This window comes from Scyliorhinus torazame, chromosome 18, assembly GCF_047496885.1.
Source record: "Scyliorhinus torazame isolate Kashiwa2021f chromosome 18, sScyTor2.1, whole genome shotgun sequence".
NCBI classification, from domain to species: Eukaryota; Metazoa; Chordata; class Chondrichthyes; order Carcharhiniformes; family Scyliorhinidae; genus Scyliorhinus; species Scyliorhinus torazame.
The window spans coordinates 39,103,538-39,121,865 of NC_092724.1; the positions used below are offsets into that span (position 1 = coordinate 39,103,538).

The window sequence follows — 18,328 nt, forward strand, 5'->3', positions numbered from 1 at the left end:
TCGGGATCATAAGTTTAAGGTGCAAGGGGCAAAGTTTAGAGGAGATGTGCAAGGGACGTTTTTTACACAGAGGGTAGTGGATGCCCAGAGGAGGTGGTGGAAGCAGGTACGATAGTGAAGTTTAAGCGGCATCTTGACAAATACATGAATAGGATGGAAATAGAGGGACACACACAACGGAAGTGTAGAACGTTTTAGGTTAGCATGGTCAGCGCAGGCTTGGAGGACCGAAGGGCCTGTTCCTGTGCTGTACGTTTCTTCTCCACATCATGTATGTTTCTTTTTTATTTTTGATCTTTGAGATCCCCATCATTCTTCTGAACTCTAGTGCGATTTCTCAACTGATACTGATTTCCTTCAGTTCCTTTCACTAAACCCTGTGATCCCCAACATTTCTGGTATGTTATTTGATTCCTCCTTTTTGAAGACAGAACCAAAGTATATATTTAGTTGGCACATTCATCCGATATATCCTGCTGTTTCTACTCTGACTAGCACATGGCACTGGAAGTAATCCTGAGATCACTACATTTGAGGACCTATTTTTCAATTTACTTCCTAACTCCCTACATTCTACATTTAGCACCTCATCTCTTTTCCTACCAATGTTATTTGCACCAATGTGTACCACGACCACTGGCTGTTCACCCTCCCCCTCTAGAATGTGCTGTAACCGCTCCGAGACATCCCTGACCCGAACATCACAGAAGCAACATACCATCCTGGAGTCTTGTTTGCGGCCACAGAAACGCCTATCTATTCCCCTTACAATTGAGTCCCCTATAACTATTGCATTCCCGCACTTTTCATTCCTCCCCTGTGCAGCAGAGCCAACTGGGGTGCCACGAATTTGGTCATTGCTGCTTTCCCCTGAGACGCCATTCCCCTCAACAATATCCAAAGTAGTATATCTGCTTTACAGGGCAATGGCCACAGGAGATTCCTGCACTGCCTAGTCCTCTTGCTCTGCCTGATGGTCACCTATTGCCTTCCTTCCTGTCAAGTTGAGCCTGCAGTGTGACCACCTTTCTATACGTGCTATCCACAATACTCCCCGCCTCGCGGATGCTCCACTTTATCCGAAACCGCTGCTGCAGCTCCAAGCCCCGGGCTTCCAGGAGCTGCAGCTGGAGACACTTCCTGCACACATACTGACGCAAGGCACTGGAAATGTTCCTGGCTTTGTTGGGCATTATTGCCTCTGTCTGGGTGGCACGGTGGCGCAGTGGCTAGCACTGCTGCCTCATGGCACCGAAGACCCGGGTTCAATCCCGGCCCCAGGTCACTGTCCGTGTGGACTTTGCACAGTCTGCGAGGGTCTCACCCCACAACCCAAAGATGTGCACGATAGGTGGATTGACCACGCTAAATTGCCCCTTAATTTAAAAACAATTATTGCTCTGAAGTCCCACATGTTCAACGGACAATGGATTGCATTAAAAGCGGCAGAGAGACCATGACTGGAATTCTCCAGCCGTTTGTTGGTGGCGGGATTCTCTGGTCTGCCTCCATCCATGGGGTTCCCGTCGATGCAGGGTGGCTTCAATGGGAGTTCCCATAGCACCTAGGGGTCAGTGCTGTGTTGGACAGAGCTGTGTGTAGAAGCAAGCATGGAGACAGCTCCCAGATTTGACCTTTACTGTACCTCTGTATAGAGTTTCTAGAAGTTGATAAATACTTAAAAGACTACGAAAACCTAACTAAGGTTTACCAAACTAAGCCCAACACTTTACTTGCTCAAAGTTTGCTGTTAATTTTAGGAGGTGAGTGGAATGCAAAGTAATGTGTCCTCCACCCTCTCTTATAACTTTAAGTTGGCATGGAACTACATAGCAGGTCAATATGTTTCCCATATACTTGGTTACTAATCAAAAATGCCACTCCTCACTGCCAAGTGCAAAATGAAATTCAATAATTGCACTAATAAGATTTATTAACTAATTTTTAAGTCTGGCTGCACATGCGTGACCAAGATTTCATATTATTTCTCATTCCTCCCTCCGTCATCATAATATCAAGATCAAACTTTGTTTAATCTTTCCATTTGCAATCCTCTCTGGCTACAATCATGGTGCAGGAGGATAGCTAACATTGTAGCCCTGTTTAATAAGGGAGAAAGGGATAGACTGAGTGATTACAGTCAGCTTAACCTTGGTGATTGGTATATTGGAAACAATTCTGAGGGACATCATTTGGAAAGGCACATCAAAGACAGTTACCATAGATTTGTTAAGGCGAGGTCATGTCAACCTAATTTGACTGAATAGCTTGATACATCAAGGCGGGTCAAGAGGATAGCACGTTTGATGTAGTACACCGTCCACTCCCTGGTGTGCAGCCAAGTTAGACTCCAGCCAATGAAGATACATCATTCCAAGCAAAATGGTCGCCCGCGTATCAACATTATTAGAATTTCTCACCCACCGCTCTTACATGAATTTCTCAATTCCCTTGAACAAGCCCTTCAAAACACTCCTGTAGGGAATGCAGAGGCCAAGTGGGCCCACATTGGAGATGCCATCTATAATGCAGCGATGGCCACCTTTGGCAAACGTGAGAAGCAGAATGTAGACTGGTTTCAAGACCACTTTGAAGAGATGGAACCAGTCATAGTCGCCAAGCGTACTGCACTGCTGACCTACAAGCAATCCCCCCCCCCCCCCCCCAGCGAGAAAACATCTTTAGCACTTAAACCTGCCAGAAGCGCCACAACAATGAACAGCTAGGGCGTTGTGCAAACAACTACTGGCAACATCTATACAATCGTACTCAGCTTGCCTCTGACACCGGAAACAACAGAGAAATGTATGAGCATATAAAGAAAGCTTTTGAACCACCCATAAAGAAGCCCCCCCCCCTACCCACACCGGCGAAGCCTAAATCAGGGGGGGGGGGGGGGGAAATCACTGACCAGAGCAAACAAATGAACCGCTGTAGGAAAACGTTGTCACTGATGCCGTCCTTAATGCAGTTCAGCCTCTGCAAGTCATGGACGAGTTGGATGAACAGCCAATGGAACCAAAGCTCAGCAACACCCTCCATTCTCTGGCCAGCAGAAAGACACCTGGAAAGGACAGCATTACTCCTGAAATAATCAAGTGTGCCAAGCCAGCTATACTCTCAAAACTCCACAAACTGCTTTGCCAGTGCTGAGATCAGCGGGCACTACCACAGGACATTTGCGATGCCAACATCATCACCCTCTATAAGAATTAGGGTGACTGCAGTGACTGCAACAACTACGATAGAATCTCCCTGTTCAGCATAGTAGTAAACTTTCCCCAGAGTTGTTTTGAACAGACTTTAGAAGCTGGCTGATTACCCTGAGGCAAAGCGCGGCTTTCGTGCAGAGATCCACTATCAACATGTTGCTCTCCCATAGCCAGCGACAGGATAAGTGCCGTGAACAATGGATGCCCCTCTCTGTCGTCTTCATAGATCTTACCAAAACCTTTGACCTTGGCAGCAGATGTGGTCTTTTCAATTTATTCGCAAAGACGGGATGTCTGCCAAAGCTACTCAGCATCATAACTTTGTTCCATGGCACGATAAAAGGTGCAGTCCAGCACAATGGTGCCTCATCAGTCCCCTTGCCCATCTTAAGTAGCATGAAACAGGGTTGTTTGGAACTTTCTTCTCACTGCTGCTCTCTCACGCGTTCAAGCCTCCTGAAGAAGGAATTTTCAGATGACAGCCTATTCAACCTTGCGTGTCCGAGAGCGAAGCCAAAAAGTACAGAAAATTCCCATCGGGGAATTCCTCTATGCCGACGATGCTGCACTGACATCCCACATGGAGGAGTACCTGCAGAGACTTATTGACAGGCTTGTGGCTGTTTGCAACAAATTCGGCTTAACCATCAGTCTCAAGAAAATGTACATTATGGGACAGGATGTTAGAAATGCTCCATCTATTAACATTACTCTGGAAGTGGTCCAAGAGTTTAATTACTTGGACTCAACCATACCAGCAACCTGTCTCTCGACACAGAATCAACAGGCGCGTTGGAAAGGCGTCTGCTGTTAGGTGCATACTGACCAAGAGGGTGTGGAAAAACAGAGCACAAAGGTTTGAGTGTTTCAAGCTCGTGTCCTCAGTATCCTGCTTTACGACAGTGAGGCCTGGACAATGTCTGCCAGCCAAGAAGGACACTTCAATGTATTCCATCTTTGCAGCCTCCGATGAATCTTTGGCATCAGGTGACAGGATCGCATCTCCAACATAGAGGTCCTCGAGGTAGCTAACATCCCCAGTATGTACGCCATACTGAGCCAGCAGCATTCGAGATGGCTTGGACATGTGAGCGGCCTGGAGGATGGCAGGTCCCCAAGGACCTATTTTACAGCGAGCTTGCCACCAACACCAGACCAACTTGCTGCCCATCCCTTCACTTCAAATATGTCTGCAAACATGGCAGGAATTCCTGTGACATAGATCACAAGCGTTGGGAGCAAGTTACCAGCGATAACCAGAGCTGGTGGACAGCAGTGAAGGGGGGTGTCTGGACTGAACTTGCTGCACTGCTTATGTTCTCTTCTCTTCAATTGTTTTTTTTTTTAAAAGAAAAATAAAAGTGTTTGTCTTTGGATGTTACTTGTAATGCCTTTTGTATTGAGCTGGGGTCGGCGGGCGAGCTGCTTGAGTTAAAATTTGTATTTGCACTGATGAGGGATGGAGGTGGGAATGTTAAGATGTTAGATGTTTGATCTTCTTTTTGGTTTTCTTTGCGTGTTTCTTTTGGGCAATTGGGTTGGGATTGTTTACGTTTGCATATGTGGGTCCGAGCGGGGGAGAGGGGGGGGGGGGGGGACAATAGGTGGCAGAATGCCTGGCGCCATGGGTGGGGGCCACCAAGCTAGCTGGGCGGGCTAGCTCACAGAAGCATAGTGGGGGTGAGCAGATGGTATGCTTGTTGGAGGGGGCTGTGTGTATAGTGCTGTTAGTAGTGGGGTGGGGGGGGGGGAAATGTTCTGCTGACGGGGGAGGGACTTTTGCTGTGGGACGATAGGGAGGTCGGGGACCGAGGCTGCCTGGGGGCGGGCCTGCGGATGCGTGGGGCGCAGGCTGGAGACTGGCCCAAGAAAGGGGATGGCTGATCGGCAGAGGGGGTGGGTGGGAGAAGCCCCCCAACCAGGCTGATCACATGGAATATCAGAGGGCTAAATGGGCCGGTTAAGAGGGCACGCGTGTTCGCGCATTTGAGGGGACTGAAGGTGGATGTGGCAATGTTGCAGGAGACGCACCTTAGAGTAACTGACCAGGTCAGACTAAGGAAGGGATGGGTCGGACAGGTTTTCCACTCGGGGCTGGACTCTAAGACTAGAGGCGTCGCAATCCTGATTAATAAGCGAGTGTCATTCGAAGCGGGAAGAATAGTTGCGGACGTGGGGGGTCGGTACATTATGGTCAGTGGAAAGCTTGAGGGGCTGCCGGTGGTACTCGTGAATGTGTACGCGCCGAATTGGGATGGTGTGGAATTCATAAGGAGGATGTTGGGGAAGAACCCGGACCTGGATTCGCAAATGCTGGTTATGGGTGGGGGGGGGGGGGGGGGGGGGTGGGGGGGACTTCAACACAGTCATTAACCCAGGGCTAGACCGGTCTGGCTCAAGGACAGGCAGGGTGCCAACAATGGCAAAGAACTAAAGGGGTTTATGGATCAGATAGGGGGGGTGGACTCATGGAGAATTGGGCGGCCGAGAGTGAAGGAGTTCTCCTTCTACTCGCACGTGCATAAAGTGCGCTCCCGGATTGACTTTTTTTTATCCTGAACAGGGCTTTACTGACGGGGGTAGTGGAAACTGAGTACTTAGCGATCACAATCTCGGATCATGCTCCGGACTGGGTTGACCTACAGGTGAGCAAGGAGAGTAGCCAGCGCCCGCACTGGAGGCTGGACGTGGGACTTTTAGCTGATGAGGTGGTGTGTGGGCAGCTGACGAAATGTATCCAGAATTATCTGGAAGTCAACGACACGGGGGAAGTTTCAGCTGCGGTGGTCTGGGAGGCACTGAAGGCGATGGTTCGAGGGGAGCTGATCTTGATACAGGCCCACAGGGAGAAGACAGACAGAGCAGACACATACGGACTGATAAAGGAAATACTACAGGTCGACAGGAAGTATGCGGAGACCCCAGAGGCAGGGCTTCTAAGGGAATGACGGAGGCTGCAGGCAGAGTTTGGCTTGTTAACTACAGGGAAGGTGGTAGAGCAGCTGAGGAAGGCGAGGAGGGCGATCTATGAATATGGGGAGAAGGCCAGTAGAATGCTTGCGGAGCAGCTCAGAAAGCGGGAGGCGGCCAGGGAAATTGGGAAAGTAAGGGACAGAGATGGGAACCGGCGATATGTTCCTGGAGGGGAGCTTTGTGAGTTTGAGGGGCTTGGAGGAGAAATTTGGGCTGGTAAAGGGAAATGACTTTAGGTACTTACAGATGCAGGACTTTGTACGCAGACCGGTCCCATCCTTCCCACGCCTCCCGCCAATAGGGATCCAGGACAGAATAGTCTCTGGAGGAGAAGGAGGAGAGGGTAGAGTCTCGGATATCTACAAGGTGCTCATGAAGGGGGAAGAGTCCCAGACGGAGGAACTGAAACTCAAATGGGAGGAGGGGCTCGGCGGGGAGATGGAGGACGGACTGTGGGCGGAAGCTCTGAGTAGGGTAAACTCAACCGCAACATGTGCCAGGCTCAGCCTGATTCAATTGAAGGTCGTTCACCGGGCCCACATGACGGTAGCTAAGATGAGCAAATTCTTTGGGGTAGAGGACAAGTGCGCTAGATGCGCGGGAGGACCAGCGAACCACGTTCGCATGTTTTGGGCATGTCCTAAGCTTAGGGGGTACTGGGAGGGATTTGCGGAGGTCATGTCCCGGGTGCTGAAAACAAGGGTGGTGATGAGTCCAGGGGTGGCAATTTTCGGGGTTTCGGAAGACCCAGGAGTCCAGGGGAAAGAGGCAGATGTTCTGGCCTTTGCTTCCCTAATAGCCCGGCGGCGGATACTGCTGGCATGGAGGGACTCAAAACCCCCGAAGACCGAACTATGGCTTTCGGACATGTCAGGTTTTCTGGGTATGGAATAAATGAAGTTCGCCTTGAGGGGATCTGTACTGGGGTTCGCCCGAAGGTGGCAACCATTCATCGACTTCTTCGCAGGAGAGTGAACGTCAGCAGGGCAGGGGGGGGGATTAGAGTAGAGTAGGAGGGATAAATAGGCGGGTAGTGTCTAGGGGTGAGGAGCATGCATGTGCAGTATGGTTTGATTGAAGTATTGGTTTTATATTGATGTTTGCACATTTCTATTACCTGTAACTGTTTACAATGCCCAAAAATACCTCAATAAAATTGTTTGTTAAAAAAAAAGAGATGGGAACCGGGTCGGAGATTCAATTGGGGTCAATGAGGCGTTTGAGGAATTCTACAGCAGGCTGTATGAGTCAGAACCCCCAGCTGGGCCGGAGGGGATGAGGCAATTCGTAGGGCGGCTGAAGTCCCCAAAGGTTGATGAAGACTTGGTAGAAGGGCTGGGGGCCCCGATCGGGCTGGAAGAGATAGCAGATGGGCTGAAGGCCATGCAGCCGGGTAAAGCCCCGGGACCGGATGGGTACCCCGTGGAGTTTTACAAAATGTTCTCTGGGATGCTGGAGTCACTGCTGATGAGGACATTCAATGAGGCAAGGGAGAGAGGGGGGCTGCCCCCGACAATGTCACAGGCCAATATCTCACTGATCCTGAAGCGGGATAAGGACCCAGAGTTATGCGGGTCCTATAGACCAATCTCCCTACTAAATGTAGACGCCAAATTGTTGGCTATGATCTTGTCCTCAAGGATAGAGGACTGCATCCCGGGCGTGATTGGGCAGGACCAGACCGGATTTAAGGGGAGGCAGTTGGCGGCCAAAGTAAGAAAGCTGTTGAATGTAATCATGATGTCCCCAGAGGGTAGGGACGTAGAGGTAGTGGTCGCAATGGACGCAGAGAAGGCATTTGACCGGGTGGAATGGGATTATCTGTGGGAGGTACTGGGGCGGTTTGGATTTGGACGGGGCTTCATTAACTGGGCCAGGCGTCTGTATCAGGCGCCCGTGGCGAGTGTTCGGACGAACAGGCTGACATTGGGCTATTTTAGGCTGCACCGGGGGACTAGGCAGGGATGCCCCCCCTCCTCGCTGTTGTTCGCACTGGCCATAGAATCGTTGGCAATTGTGTTGAGAGGCTCAAAGGGCTGGAAGTGACTGGTCCAGGGAGAGTGGGACACAAAGTCTCGCTATACGCGAATGATTTGCTCTTGTATGTGTCGGACCCATTGGAAGGGATGGAAGGAATTATGTGGATTCTGGGGGATTTTGGCCAGTTTTCGGATTATAAATTGAACATGTAGAAAAGCGAGATGTTCACGATCCAGGCAAGGGGGCAGGAGTGGCGATTGGAGGAGCTGCCGTTTAGAGTGGTAGGGGGAAGCTTTCGGTACCTAGGCATCCAAGTGGCGCGGGAATGGGAAGGGCTGCACAAGATTAATCTGGCCCGACTAGTAGACCATGAAGGAGGATTTTCGGAGGTGGGACGTGCTCCCGCTGTCACTGGCTGGGAGGGTACAGACAGTGAAAATGACGGTACTCCCGAGATTCCGGTTTGTGTTTCAGTGTCTCCCCATCTTTATTCCGCGGTCCTTTTTCAAACGGGTCAACAAGGTGATCTCGGGCTTTGTATGAGCGGGTAAGGCCCCCGAGTTAAAAAGGGGATGTTGGAGCGCAGCCGGTGGGGGGGGGGGGGGGGGGGGGGGGGGGGGGGGGGCTGGCACTCCCGAACTTTAGTAATTATTACTGGGCGGTGAATATAGCCATGATAAGGGAGTGGATGGTGTTTGGGGGGGGGGGGGGGGGGGGGAATCGGTGTGGGAACGTGTAAAGGTGGCATCTTGTAAGGGTACTAGTTTGGGGGCGTTGATAACGGCGCCTCTGACGTTCCCGCCGGCACACTACTCTATCAACCCCATGGTGGTCGCGGCCCTGAGAGTCTGGGGGCAATGGAGGAGACATGTGGGAGCAGAGGGAGCATCGGTCTGGTCCCCAATTTGCAATAATCACCGGTGTGCCCCGGGGAGATTAGTTGGAGGGTTCCGGAGGTGGCAAAGAGCAGGGATCAAGAGGATGGGCGATATGTTCATAGAAAGGAGCTTTCCCAGCCTGAGGGAACTGGAGCAAAAATTTGAATCGGCAGGAGGGAATGAGTTTAGGTACCTGCAGGCACGAGACCTCCTACGTAGGCATGTCTCAACCTTCGCGCACCTTCCACCAAGGGGGATATAGGATAGGGTAGTTTCCAGAGTGTGGGTGGGAGAAGGAAGGGTTTTGGACATCTATAAGGAGCTATGGGGTCAGAGGAAACATGGACCGAGGAGCTGAAACACAAATGGGAAGAGGAGTTAGGTGGAGAGATAGAGGACAGTCTCTGGGCAGATGCGTTGAGTAGTGTCAACGTGTCCACAACATGTGCCAGGCTCAGCCTGATACATTTTAAGGTCATTCACCGGGCCCACATGACTGTGGCCCGGATGAGCAGGTTCTTTGGGGTGGAAGACAGGTGCTCAAGGTGTGTGGGAGGACCAGCGAACCATATTCATATGTTCTGGACATGCCCGAAGCTTAGGGGATTCTGACAGGGGTTTGCGGACGTCATGTCCAAGGTGTTGAAAACAAGGGTGGTACCGAGTCCAGAGGTGGCGATTTTCAGAGTGTTGGAAGACCCGGGAATCCAAGAGGAGAAAGAGGCAGACTTTCTGGCCTTTGCTTCCCTGGTAGCCCAGAGACGGATATTATTAGCTTGGAGGGACTCAAAGCCCCTGAAGTCAGAGAACTGGCTAACTGACATGGCTAGCTTTCTCTGTCTGGAGAAAATCAAGTTCGCCCTGAGAGGGTCAATGTTAGGGTTCGTCCAGAGGTGGCAGACGTTCGTCGACTTCTTTAGGGAAAATGAACCGTCAGTAGAAGGGGGGGGGGGGTAGTTTAGTTTAGAGTACGGGATTAGAAAAGGTGGGACCTGTGAGAAAGGAAGATGGTTTTTGCACTATGTTTATAATTGTATTTACACTGTGTCTTAAGTTACTGTTATAAAACCATAAATACCTGAGTAAAACGTTTATAAAAAAAAGAGTTTGCAGATAGGTTATATGGTTGATAGTGAGGAAGGAGGATGCAGACTGCAGGGAAGTTATCAATGGACCAGTCAGGTGGGCAGAAAAGTGGCAAATGGAATCTCCATAAATGTGAGGTAATGGATTTGTGAAGAACAAACAAGGCAATGGAATTGACAATAAATGTCAGGATTCTAAAACGTCTGGAGGAACACATGTCCACATATGCCTGAAGATGGCAGGACAGATAGATACAATGGCGCAGGAGGCTGTCATTTGCTGAACACAGAACACAGGGAGGTTACGCTGGAACTATGTAAGACACCAGTTAGGCCAGCTAGAGAACTGTCTTCAGCTCCGGAGGGATGTGATCTTATTAGAAAGGATACAGAGGGGATTTATGAGGATGTTGGCAGGAATGGAGGATATTAGCTATGTTAGCAACATGAAACGACTGGAAACAAGGGTGTGGCCAGGCAATTGAATTGAGGCGTACAAAACGATGACAGGCCGAGATAGAGCACACAACAAGGATCTATTTCCCTTAGCGGAGAGGTCAGCAGCTATATATCAGGCATAGATTTAAAGTCATTGGCAGAAGAGTTAGGAAGTTTATTCTTCACAGAGGACAGTGAGAGTCTGGATCTCAGTGTGTTAAAGCTGGTGGGGGAGGGAGGGTGTGGGGTGTAGAGGCAGAAACCCTAATCACATTTGAAAAGTACCTGGATATGCACTTGAGGCGTCGTAACCTAGAGGACAATGGAGGAAGAGCTGGAAAGCAGGAGGAGGCTCTTTTTCCTTCAGTAGGAACACAATGGGCTGAATTGCTTCCTTCATGCTGCAGGATTTCTAGGTTTCTACATTTTCTTTCCCCCCAATACAGTTTTCCTCCCTCATGCTAATTAACCTTTACGTGGCAGGACTGTGAGGCCTCTCTGCCAGGAAACACAAGATGTACAGGAACCAGATCCAAATAGGAAAGTGACACTGGATGAAAGTGCCATCTATACAAACATTAAACAAACACTCCATAGTTAAATCTATGAAAACTGCAAAGATTCAGAAATTATGCACAATCTCAGCCAAATTGCTCGGGGCGGGGGTGCTTTGTTGTCAGTGATTAGTGGGTGCATCATACAGGATAAAGCGTCTGCAGAATGAAAGACAACTTCATGCCCTGAGAAAATGAACCATTGGAAAAGTGTGTCAGAGTCCGGGAAGGGGGGGGGGCGGTTCCCAGATTCCACCCAGAGTCAGCTGGACTGGCAGCAGGATTCTAGAATTGGCTGCAAGCCCCTTGGGAGTGGAGCGAAAACAAACACCCAGGGTTCCTGTTTCCGGTCACTATCCAGAGATTCCTACAGGGCGGAATTCTCGTGCAGCCATGTTTCGAAAATTCATTCATGTCGTCGCTGGCTGAGCCAGCATTTAACACCCATCCCAAATTGCCCTTGAACTGAATGGTTTGCTAGGCTATTTCAGAGAGTATTTAAAAGTCAAACACATTGCTGTGGGTCTGGAGTTACATGTGGGCCAGACAAGGTAAGAATGACAGATTTCCTTCCCTAGAAGTGATGGTTTTTCACGACAATCGACAATGATTTCATGTTCATCATTCGACTTTTAATTCCTGATTTTATTGGATTCCAGTTTCACTCAGCCGTGATGGGATTTGAATTCAGGTCTCTGGATTACGAGTCCAGTGACAATACCACAACACCACCACCATGGGAGGTGGGGTCAAGATCAGACTGTGATACTCTTTGTGGTGAATGGAACTACTGTTAATTCACCAGTGCACTGTGATATCATGTTACTGCTGTATCGTGTTACATTATGTGTTTAACCCTGTGGGCTCCACCTATGGGCCATTGTATGGCTTCACCCACAGGGGGATATGTCGGGGCATGTACGGGCTCGCCCATGGCTACACCCCTTACAGGAAGTATAAAGGCAGCTGACCTGCGGGGCCAGCTGCCTTTATACTTGTTGTATCGGTCACAGGCAGGCTCAGTTCTAAGCAGATTAAAACCACGGTTTACTTCTCAACGTGTCTCTCAGTGAATTGAGGTCACATCACCCTTCATAGGTGAATGTTCCACTGCCCCTCTATATGATATTGGCTAGGCTCCCACAAGCCACTTGGACAAGGCAGCGGCAAAAGCTCAGAATGAGCATCATCTTCATCGTCAAAAAAGAGGGGAAGAGACTTTGAAGGGGTGCAATCTGGCCTACAATAATGCATAGAAACCTGTGGACATTTGAAACATGGCTTAGAAGCTAGAGCAGTAACATCCTGCATATAAAGATGTAAATTATATGTCACCATTTTCTGCAGTGTGGATAAACTATTTCATTGAAATCAGTTAAGCAGCAAACTTTCCTTAATGCACTCTGTTCAATTGCTCCAATGGTGGAAATTGTGATTTTAAAACTCTGGCTAAAACAATGCTGCCTGTGCACATGGCAACTGGGCAGAAGTGTTCACAACTTCTGGCTCTTCACCCTCTATACTGAATCAAACTGCACTCTCGGCCACAGATAAGTCCCTTTGTTAATGAGCTGCAGCTTTTCCCAGTCACAAGGACAGGGTCACGGATTCCAATTGTTTTCAGTTCCGCCCTCTAAAGGAAACATCTGGAATTAAAACAATGCAACAGCTCTCACACATCCTTCTGTCAGTCACTTTGCAAAGTTCCCACGGACAAAAGGGTGGAAATGATACGCCAAACTAACCTTCAATTTTTCCAAGTTGCTTGTGTGAAGGACAAAGCTTTTCAATGCCACATGGATTTTTATTTAAAACACACACACACACACACACACATGGGGCTGATTTAACGCTAACCCACTGGCGGGCTTGACGCAGTGGGGAGGGGGGGGGGCACATTAAATACAGTGGCAGCCATGCCTGCTGACAACTCACTTGCCCCTCCCCCATTCACCAGTGGGTCAACTCAGGACCTTAAGAAGGCAATCAATGTCCACTTGTGGGTCACTCCCGGCCATGGTCAGTATTTAACCGGCAATGGGAGAGGCCTGCACCAAGTAACCAGGTGGTAGGTTTCCCTGCTTGGGCTGGTGGTGAGCAGGAGGGAGGTCCCTCCTTAGTAAACCTGTGAAAGGGCTCCCCAGCCCCAAGATGTAACACCACTGTCATAATATACACCAGTATATCATGGTGCAGACACACGCTGATGGACCAATCAACATACACAACACCGCAGCCAATCACCAGTGAGAGCACACGCACTATAAAGACTGGGGGCATCAGAGTTCCTGCTCATTCGAGTAGCAGCTGGCTAGGAGCACAGAGCTCACAGCCTGCAACACAGACATTCACCATGTGCTGAATGCATCAACTGGTTAGGACAAGGCAAAGGTCTTTAGTTAAAGCTAGTATCGTATTTACCCCCAGTTCAAGTATGTTGAAATAGTTAACCTTTTAATAAAATAGTGTTGCACTACTTCAAGTGTTGGTGACCTGTATGTGATCCAGAACACCCAACACATCGACCACCACCTCTCCCCCTTCAACCACCACCCTCCCACAAGTGTTCCGCCTGCTATGGCCTTCAGCCACATTGCCTCGTCAGGTTCTGCCAACCTAGGGCAGCTTGATGGCGCAGTGGTAGCACTGCAGTCTCACGGCGCCGAGGTCCCAGGTTAGATCCCGGCTCTGGGTCACTGTCCATGTGGAGTTTGCACATTCTCCCCGTGTTTGCGTGGGTTTCGCCCCCACAACCCAAAAATGTGCAAGGTAGGTGGATTGAACACACTAAATTGCCCCCTTAATTGGAAAAAATTAATTGGGTACTCTAAATTTATTTTTAAAAAGGTTCTGCCAACCTGCCCTGGCGAGACCCCAGACTCACCCACAGGGTTGGACCCACTGCCGCACGCCTCCTCTCAACCTGGCTGCAGTACTGGCAGTGGCCACCACTCTCCATTTCTCGCCTCCATCTTAAACGCTTATCACAATGCTCCGGAACTCAATCCCTCTACCAATAAAGGCCAACACTCCATAGGCCTTCTTCACAACCCTATCAACCTGGGTGGCAACTTTCAGGGATCTATGTACATGGACACCTAGATCCCTCTGCTCATCCACACTTTCAAGAACTTTTCCATTAGCCAAATATTCCACATTCCTGTTATTCCTTCCAAAGTGAATCACCTCACACTTCTCTACATTAAACTCCATTTGCCACCTCTCAGCCCAGCTCTGCAGCTTATCTATATCCCTCTGTAACCTGCTACTTCCTTCCACACTATCGACAACACCACCGACTTTAGTATCGTCTGCAAATTTACTCACCCACCCTTCTGCGCCTTCCTCTAGGTCATTGATAAAAATGACAAACAGCAACGGCCCCAGAACAGATCCTTGTGGTACTCCACTTGTGACTGAACTCCATTCTGAACATTTCCCATCAACCACCACCCTCTGTCTTCTTTCAGCTAGCCAATTTCTGATCCACATCTCTAAATCACCCTCAATCCCCAGCCTCCGTATTTTCTGCAATAGCCTACCGTGGGGAACCTTATCAAACGCTTTGCTGAAATCCATATACACCACATCAACTGCTCTACCCTCGTCTACCTGTTCAGTCACCTTCTCAAAGAACTCGATAAGGTTTGTGAGGCATGACCTACCCTTCACAAAGCCATGCTGACTATCCCTGATCATATTATTCCTATCTAGATGATTATAAATCTTGTCTCTTATAATCCCCTCCAAGACTTTACCCACTACAGACGTGAGGCTCACCGGTCTATAGTTGCCGGGGTTGTCTCTGCTCCCCTTTTTGAACAAAGGGACCACATTTGCTATCCTCCAGTCCTCTGGCACTATTCCTGTAGCCAATGATGACATAAAAATCAAAGCCAATGGTCCAGCAATCACTTCCCTGGCCTCCCAGAGAATCCTAGGATAAATCCCATCAGGTCCCGGGGACTTATCTATTTTCAGCCTGTCCAGAATTGCCAACACCTCTTCCCTACGTACCTCAATGCCATCTAATCTATTTACCTGGAGCTCAGCATTCTCCTCCACAACATTATCTTTTTCCTGAGTGAATACTGATGAAAAATATTCATTTAGTATCTTGCCTATCTCTTCAGACTCTACACACAACTTCCCATCCCTGTCCTTGACTGGTCCTACTCTTTCCCTAGTCATTCGCTTATTCCTGACATACCTATAGAAAGCTTTTGGGTTTTCCTTGATCCTTCCTGCCAAATACTTCTCATGTCCCCTCCTTGCTCGTCTTAGCTCTCTCTTTAGATCCTTCCTCGCTACCTTGTAACTATCCATCACCCCAACTGAAACTTCACACCTCATCTTCACATAGGCCTCCTTCTTCCTCTTAACAAGAGATTCCACTTCTTTGGTAAATCACGGTTCCCTCGCTCGGCACCTTCCTCCCTGCCTGACCGGTACATACTTATCAATAACACACAGTAGCTGATCCTTGAACAAGCTCCACTTATCCAGTGTGTCCAACACTTGCAGCCTACTTCTCCACCTTATCCCCCCCAAGTCACGTCTAATGGCATCATAATTTCCCTTCCCCCAGCTATAACTCTTGCCCTGCGGTGTATACTTATCCCTTTCCATCCTTAACGTAAACGTCACCAAATTGTGGCCACTGTCCCCAAAGTGCTCACCTACCTCCAAATCCAACACCTGGCCTGGTTCATTACCCAAAACCAAATCCAATGTGGCCTCGCCTCTTGTTGGCCTGTCAACAAACTGTGTCAGGAAACCCTCCTGCACACACTGTACAAAAAACGACCCATCTAATGTACTCGAACTATATCTTTTCCAGTCAATATTTGGAAAGTTAAATTCTCCCATAATAACTACCCTGTTACTTTCGCTCTTATCCAGGATCTTCCTCGCCATCCTTTCCTCTACATCCCTAGAACTATTTGGAGGCCTATAGAAGACTCCCAACAGTGTGACCTCTCCTTTCATGTTTCTAACATCAGCCCATACTACCTCGGAAGATGAGTCCCCATCTAGCATCCTCTCCGCCACCGTAATACTGCTCTTGACTAGCAGCGCCACACCTCCCCCTCTTTTGCCTCCTTCTCTGAGCTTACTAAAACACCTAAACCCCGGAACCTGCAACATCCATTCCTGTCCCTGCTCTATCCACGTCTCCGAAATGGCCACAACATCGAAGTCCCAGGTACCAACCCATGCTGCCAGTTCCCCTACCTTATTTCGTATACTCCTGGCATTGAAGTAGACACACTTCAAACCACCTACCTGAACACTGGCCCCCTCCTGCGACGTCAAATCTGAGCTCCTGACCTCTATACTCTCATTCTCCCTTACCCTAAAACTACAATCCAGGTTCCCATGCCCCTGCTGCATTAGTTTAAACCCCCCCAAAGAGCACTAACAAATCTCCCCCCCAGGATATTTGTGCCCCGCAGGTTCAGATGTAGACCACCCTGTCTGTAGAGGTCCCACCTTCCCCAGAAAGAGCCCCAGTTATCCAGAAATCTGAATCCCTCCCGCCTGCACCATCCCTGTAGCCACGTGTTTAATTGCTCTCTCTCCCTATTCCTCATCTCACTATCACGTGGCACGGGCAACAACCCAGAGATAACAACTCTGTTTGTTCTAGTTCTGAGCTTCCATCCTAGCTCCCTGAAAGCCTGCCTGACATCCTTATCCCCTTTCCTACCTATGTCGTTAGTGCCAATGTGGACCACGACTTGGCGCTGCTCCCCCTCCCCCTTAAGGACCCGGAAAACACGATCCGAGACCTTCTAATACCTTCTATACTTCTCTGAGGGTCCCTCTCCATCACTTTGGTTCAAGCGTGGAATGTTTTTTTAATCTCAAGTCTTTCTTTGTAACTCAGCTATCCACGATATGGATCAGTTTTGACTCTTCCCAAGCACAGCCTCCAGGCACACATTTCTGCTCCTTATCTCAGTGACTAGAACATTACTGAAGGTACGGCCTGAGCAGAGAGTGATACAGTTTGGGCGTCATTTCCCCTTACTGTCCGCCACAATGTTGTGTGAAGTAGGACATCTATCAAGACCCCTAAATCTGTTTTAACTTAACCACCCAGTTTAACATCATGCCACCCATTTCAATTCTTAAGTGTGGCATAACCTTTCCAGAATGCACCAGTGATATTATTTTTTACGCTTAAATGATGTCGTCGTGCTAGATTTACATACACGGTTCTAGTCAACTGGTTACTCAGTGAGAATCAAAAATGTTCTAAAGTACCTGAAGGTTTATTTTAAACCAAGCAATGCCTTGCGTTAGATTGGCACTGGTCCAAATTCCTTTCGTGCCATTAGTGATTTTCTTTGTATCGCCCTCTCAAAGCCTAACAGTCAAAGATAGATCATCTACAAAATAAGGGGCGGGAGCATTATTATCAAGGATAAAGGAGGTTTCAAGAGTAAAATTTCAGAACCTAATCGTAAGCAAGCTGCGGGGTGCAACTATTAATAGCAGGTTGATGTTACATAAACCACACACTACCTCATGCCACAGTTTGTCAGTACATTGTTCTGGACTAATCCTACTATCAAACACTTCCCAGCCGAGTACAATATCTCAGAATGCGAAAAACAAGGTTGACAATATTGAGCATGCCTTACATGCTCAGCAGACAAGTGAACAGAATGTATGAATTTGGAATGGAATTCCTATCATCGATGGCACATAGACAATGATAAAATGAACAAACCACAAGGATGTCCCAAGGATTCTGGAAGGAAAATGCCAAAGACACCTCTCAGGATCGTTCTAGAGGTTTTTCTTTCAAATCTTGATCCAATTATTCAAGGTCTCAACCAAAGAACATTTCATTTTGACCAATTAGAACTTCAAGTTTAAGGTTTGCCTACCCATCAGGCCAGAGGCAGGCTTACACTTTTGGGGACCCCTGCACTCTCCCTCTATGCGGGGGCCCCACATCAAACCCCGCCCCCTGGTGACGTGGCTGCCCCAATGATGTCGAGCTCCACCCCAATGATGTCGAGCTCCACCCCAATGGCCTCATGCTCTGCCCCCAATAATGTCGAGCCCAGCCCCCAATGGTGCAAGTCCCGCCCCAATTATGTCGCTGCTCACCTCTCAGCACTTGCTCAAGTGGCCGGGCCTCGAGCCTCGCTGTCCGCGTGTTCTCCTGGCTGCTGTTGCTGCTGGCTATCTGG

General features: G+C 49.0%; 1 protein-coding gene across 4 annotated transcripts in view; it reads right to left on the reverse strand.

Moving 5' to 3' along the window:
- The window catches only part of kank3 (KN motif and ankyrin repeat domains 3), a 130,081-nt gene that overhangs the window by 88,632 nt on the left and 23,121 nt on the right, over nucleotides 1-18,328 (reverse strand). The window contains exon 2 of one of the 4 annotated variants that reach the window (XM_072482615.1): nucleotides 17,391-17,515. The exons of the other annotated variants lie outside the window; for them this stretch is intronic. The gene's annotated coding sequence lies outside the window, so the exon portion shown is untranslated. The remainder of the gene's footprint in view (nucleotides 1-17,390; nucleotides 17,516-18,328) is intronic. 4 annotated transcript variants of the gene reach the window in all.